The sequence below is a fragment of the Mustela nivalis genome, assembly GCF_964662115.1.
Source record: "Mustela nivalis genome assembly, chromosome: 10".
Lineage (NCBI taxonomy): Eukaryota > Metazoa > Chordata > Mammalia > Carnivora > Mustelidae > Mustela > Mustela nivalis.
This window is the reverse complement of record NC_139029.1, coordinates 2,792,483-2,798,711: the sequence shown is the minus strand read 5'-3', so window position 1 is coordinate 2,798,711 and position 6,229 is coordinate 2,792,483. Positions and strand designations below refer to the sequence as shown.

The 6,229-nt window shown below is 52.9% G+C and overlaps 1 long non-coding RNA gene across 1 annotated transcript; it reads left to right on the top strand.

Moving 5' to 3' along the window:
* The first annotated feature begins 2,529 nt into the window (after positions 1-2,529).
* LOC309843191 lies at positions 2,530-5,436 on the top strand. Its single transcript, XR_014300000.1, has 3 exons — positions 2,530-2,694; positions 3,126-3,238; positions 4,583-5,436. It is a non-coding gene; the product is annotated as an uncharacterized lncRNA (long non-coding RNA).
* The last annotated feature ends 793 nt before the right edge of the window (positions 5,437-6,229 follow it).

Genomic DNA, 6,229 nt, shown 5'->3' with positions numbered 1-6,229 from the left:
CTGGGGGAGGGGGTTCTGAAGGGAGTGTCCAGTCCCATTACTGGACCAGTGTCGGTGTGGGGGGCCGGGGGAGTACTGGGTGCAGATGTCTGGACGTGAGGGTCGGGGAGGCCCCGGGCTGGCTCCTGCTTGCCAGCAGAGCTTGTCTGCGCTAACATTAAGACTCTATTACCCTTAGCTCGTGCTCATGCCACGGATGTTAGTGAAAAATTAGGACGGTCAGGGGCAGCCTTCTATGGGAGGTGACATTTGTACTTTTCAGGGCTGGACCCAGGGTTCTTGGCCACATGCCTGGTGATTTCCTCAACAAATCTGTTGGAGGGTTGTGTTTTATCCGTGAGTGTGCTCTGTTGCCCGTCCTCCTGGTGCGTACACAGGTGTGTGAATCCTCAGACACAAAACTCTCATGTCTTCTCCTTCTAAGCCAGGGAACTCTTCAGGTGCGACCCTGGCTGGGCCCCTCCCTGCTGGGTTTCCTGATGGGGAAACATCCATACACCACAGTGAGGTCTGTGATAAAAATGATGGGTTAAAGTGATGTCATAATTAAAATGAGTCGATTATACATTTCTTGAAACTTTAATTATGAATTCTTTAATGAATATCTCATTTTGATCAATCTTAAGGCATCCATACAAATGAAAAACGTCTCAAGGAAAAGCAGTGATGCGTGAGCAATTGTACTTAATTCTCAGCTGAATGAATTTTAATCAGCAGTGGAGTTATAGAACCACAGAACAGGGACTACTGACCTCACTAAAAGGGAGAAGTACTTTATTTATAGGGCCTGGGAGCTTGTTACTGCCAAGTTGAGACAAGGAAAGAGAAACCTCTCTTAAGCAGAAAGCTGAGTCCCAAACAGGGAGATTATGGTTAGATAAATGCTCGAAGCGGGAAGGACAGAGCTGCCTTTCTCTGAGCTTTGTTACTGAAAATCCTGATGGGATACATAGGTCTACCTTCTTGGAGATCAGGGACGTGTTTTTGTAAGCTTTTTAAAAGGAAATACGACATACACAGGAAAGTGCTTGATGAATTTTTATGAAGTGAGCACACCTGTGTATGCACCATGAGGTTGGGCAACAGGGCCCTTTCAGAACCCCAGAAACCACTCTGTTCCCTCCCAGCCATTACCTCCTTCCTACCGCCTCTGATTTCCATAATCATCAGTTTGCTTTGCCTAATTTTTTACCACTTTATATAAAGATAACTATGAAGTATACACCACACTTGTCTGTCTGGCTTTTTTAAACTTAAATTCCCATCTGGGAGGTTAATCCATGTTGCTCTGCATAGCAACAGACTTTCTTTTCACCATTGGAAAAACGTGCTACAATGTATTCACTTGTTCTCTTGTTGATAGTCGGCTGGAGAGTCTCTAGTTTCTGGCCATGACAGAACTGCTGCTATAAGATTCTTGTGGGATTTTTTGATGAACATACACATTTCTGTGGATAGATACCCAGAACCAAGCGCTGGACCTCTTCTCTAGCCACACCTAATTTCTAAGTGACCTCCTACCTCGTGGCTTTGCACACATTTTCTGATGGTGACCTTCAATGCTATAAAACCCTAGTTCTGAATCACAACCTACTATTCACAGCTGCCCCACTGGATCTTCTGCCCGAGGTCATCTCAAGTGAAGATGCTGTCAAGCCTTGAATCACCACTTCTGTATCTTATCCCTCCTGTCCTGTCCTCCAGCACATCCTGTTGGCTTTATCTTTGTTCCTGTTCTTAAGGACAAGCATTCTAATACACTCAGATTCTGCGGGTCAGGAGTCAGGACAGAGCGCGGTGGGGACCGCTTATGTCTGCTTGGTGTTATCTGGGTCCTTTGCTGGGGTGACTTGCAGGCTGGCGGATGGGGTCATCTGGCGCTGTCTTCACTCACACATCTTCTATCTGGGTAGGAGGACTCAAAGTTTGATCTCTGACCAGAGCCCACGTGTGGCCTCTCCATGTAGCTCAGCTTCCTTATAGCCCAGCGGCCTTGAGGTTATTAGAGCTCTTACATGGGCACACGAGGCTCTGAGTGGAGTGTTCCAGTGAACAAGGGAATAGATGCACCATCTTTTAGGACCCAGCCAAGGAGTTGTTCCCATAACTCTTGCTGCCCTCTGTTCGGTAGAACAGTCAAGAGCCCGCCGGCATTCAAGGGGCTAGGAATTGGCCTCTGGCTCTTGATGGAGGGTGGGTGGCAAGGCGTGCTGGGGAGCAGTGGGAGGCGTGTACTGGTGTGGGTGGCTGACTTTGGAAAATACAATCTGCCACCTACCATTTTCCAGATACACCCAGAACGTTACTGCCTTGCCCAGGCACGTAGCTTCCTCCCTGACTCCAGGCATCATGATGCCTCACCTGAGTTACTGTGAACGGCACTGGTGGTTCTCTCTCACCTGTATTATGGGTGACATGGCTGATCCCACCTATGCTGATGTCGACGGTGATCACAATGTAGCCATGTGAGGTAACCCCTGTCAGCAGTTAGAATGATCTCAGCACACACACCGGACCCTGGAGGCAGTATTCCACGCTACGGGCAAACAGCTGGGGCAGAAGGAAACCCAACTGCCCGGCCGAGACCCCAGGGCCGCCAAGTAACAGCAGGGGCCCTCCCAAGCAGCATGACCTGCTGCCTGTGGAGTGTGGTTTTCTGATCAGGAATGTCTGATGTACTCGAACCGGCCCCAGGTAAAGGGAATTTATTTTACGTGCTCAGACCCCACAACTGTACTGTCACAGTGCCGTAACAAACAGCTCCAAACTGGGGACTTGGCCCAACGAAACTCTGTGTCTGCGCACGCACTGCCTGCTGGGGTCCAGATGACCGCTCGCATCCGTCATCCGTGGCCTGGGTCAGGACAGTCTGATGGAAGCTTGGCTACAGTGGCAGAGGGAAGAAGCCCAACCAGAGGGTTTCCTGCCAACACCTAAGGGCTCTGCCCAGTAGACATGGCTGCCCGCTACCCACAGGCCAGACGGGTACCATGGCCCCATCTAACTGCAGGGGAGGGCGTGGGAGGGTGTAACCCCGACACAGAAGCTCTGCAGGAGATCAGGCAGAGAGAGGACAAAGTCTCTCTACACCACTGATTAAAAATACAGGCTTCATTGTGATTCAGGCGTGGCAAGAAGGAGACCCACCTGCCATGCCGGCCGTACGGGAGCACCGGCGTGCGTCAGGAAGCAGAAAGGAGAAGCAGAAAGTGGTTTCCATGGGAAGGACCAGACGAGGGTAAGCAGGGTACGCAGGGTTAGGGTTGGCCAGTCTGAATAATTTCTGTGGGCTCCAGGGCACCCCCAATTGTCTGGTACCTGCCCTGAGGTGATCAGGGCAGGTGGGTCGTAACCTGGAGTTGAGAGCCGATAGAGGGAGTCCCTGGGGGTGGGCTCTGGGTTGGCCGGTTGGGTTTGGAAAGCATGTTGTCACCAGTGAGCTACTCAGCCTTTTGGGGAATTAGCCAGTCCTGAGAGGGGCAGGCCCTCCAGGGTCTGCGGGCCCCAAGATGTTGGAGCACCAGAATACAGAAAATGAAAGGAGCCTTTAATACAACCGCAGCCGGCAACGGGAGAGGAAAGACCCGGGAGCTGCGGAGACTACGGACGCCCGGCCTCCGCCTGCATTGGTTCTATATTCTCTGTCTTCAGCTTCCTGCTGGCCCAGGCCTGGGTGTCTGCCTGATGGTCCACCTCCATGTCCACTTCTTGCTGGCCAGAGCTCCAGGCTGGTGCAGCTCACGCCCAGCTCTGGCCTGTGGGTGGCCTGTCCTGGCCCAGTTGCGTCTGGCCAGGGGAAGAAGGGTTCCCCGAGTGGCAGAGAACATTCTCCTCAGGAAAATCCCTGGCAGCTGGCCCCAGGGACTCACATGTGTATAGATTCCCACCTGCCCCCGACGCCCAGCCCTTCTCCAGGGAGGCCAAGCTGGTGGGGAGGGGCAGATGCACAACTTCCTTTGAAAAACCCCAGTAGCAGCCATGGGGTTGACATGGGCTCTGAGCCAGCGGGGCTCCACGGTGGCCTGGTGTCCTCAGGGCCGTGGTCATCGGCTCTGGGCAGACTCCCCAGGCCCGCGATGCTCCTCCATGGAAGGTTACAGAGAGCCAGTGGCTGCACTGTGTGTGTCTCTCCCAGACTGATTATCTCATTTTGCTGGGCCCCACGCTGCCAGAACAGAGCGCTGTTTACGGCCCCCGTGCCCAATCAATCACTTATTCATACAGTTTGAAGATTATAGCTGCTCATTCGCTACTTCCAGTCCAACTTGTCATGGCGCGTCTCGGGGGAGACATCCGCACAGCTGTATTAAAGCCATCCAACTCCTTCTCCATGGCAACAAACTGGGGAGGCTGGAGATCCCACCAGCCTCCGCGCTCGAGCTGCGTGTCAACTCCCACCCGAGCCCACCCGCCCCACGCGAGCGGCGAGCAGGAGGGACTTGCTCAGTGCCTCGGTGCCTTCCGGCCGAAGCTCGCCCTTTTGGGGGGATGAGATTCCATGTACGGGCTGTTTACTGGGAGCCTGTTAGTGTCGACCGCGGCGTCTGCTCGCGAGTTTTATTAATCAGGCTGCTGTTTCCAGCCTTCCAGCCAACCCCAGCTCACGGAGGAAGATGGATCGTGTCAGGCAGGCCAGCTGCCCCGGAGGAAGCGCGCCCCGCCACCCCTCCCAGAGAGCTGCAGAGCACTTGCTAGGAGGGGAACCAGCTCATGGCGGGGAGGGGTCTCGTGGGCCTCTGCCGCTCATTCGTTGCCGCTGCTGCAAATCTGCAGGGAGGCGTGCAGGGAACTTACACTCAACAGCGCGGTGGTCTCCAGGAGCACCTTGTAGCTCTGTGGATAAACAGATTCCTCGCCCAGACGCATGGGAGCCATCAGTACTTTTTATCAGTTACCGTCGGAACTCGCGTTCCAAATCAAGACAGCACAGTGTTGAGGAGGGTCTCAGATATACACCCGGAACAGAGGCAGTGGGGCCTCAGCTGCTACATACGGGGGCAGAGCCTCAGCCTCCCCCTCACTCTGCAGCTCCTCCCAGCCCCAGAGCAAAGAGAAATCTCTGGTGTCTGGCGTCTCCCCCTTTGGGTCTCATAGAGCCCCTGCCCGAGCCCCGTGCATGCCTCCTGACTGGAAACCCCATTAGCAAGTCAGTGTTTAAGGCCTCTGACACTGTTTTGAGTGGAAGCCCTGTTTGTGGGGTTCATTCCATTCTATTCAGAAAACTTCACCCTTTCAGCAAACGCTTCGTGGTGCTGGTGCTGTGAAGTTCACATTCTAGCCTGACTCAGCCCTCGTGCAGGGACCGCGACGGAGGTGACTCTGTGACATACGCCGCGCCCGACCCGTTATTAATCACTGTAAATCTGGAATAATCTCTACAAACATATTTTGTTCCCTACAAATGTATTTGTGCCCACTTTCTCTAATAAATCTTATGTCAGACTGGCTATTGTCTCTTCACACAGCATCTCCCAGCTGAAATATTTAAGCCATATATGAGCAATAATAAAAATCGCTTGCTACAGTCACTTTTGTTTTAGGAAAACAGACCACAATAGGCAGCAGATTTATTACTTACAGAGGACTCCATTTGGGGCTGTATTTTTTCTCCCCCCGGTGGATTATTTTCTAGCTTTCAAAAATCACTGACGAACTCCATGTTTGTCCCTGACTTCATGCAGAAAGGGCAAGACATTACTCTTTCTAATGAGAAGGGATATAAAGCAACCCTGAGAAAGAAAACCAGCAGCCCTCTCGGAGCTGCCCTGCCATTTCCTCTCCCTCGCGTCCTCTGGTCAGGAGACACCGTGTTCTCTCCAGCTTCCTTCAGACTTCCCACCTAATGGAGTTCCCTTCCTCGTGAAACCCACGGTCCCTCTCATCCAAACTTCCTTCCCCCGCTCGTGAGCAGATGGTAGGGCTTGGAGAAGGGTGCTTTGAAGGATGGGTACTTTGACAATATGTTTGGGACAAAGAGGGATGAGTAAGGACATTTCCCTCAAGTTCTTTTGTCTGGGAGATGAAAACCTACCACTAAGATCATCCTGGGAGTATCTTCTCGGATTCCTGCGAACACGGCCAGCGCCAGACTGCATCCCATCGCTAGGGGGCGGGTTCTCGTGGAGAGGTGAGTAATTAGGTGGTCCGGGAACTGGCGTTCCCCAATGGCAGGAATGCAGAGGACAAGTCAAAATCTGGGACCTCCGACCACACCACACCTGGGACGAGA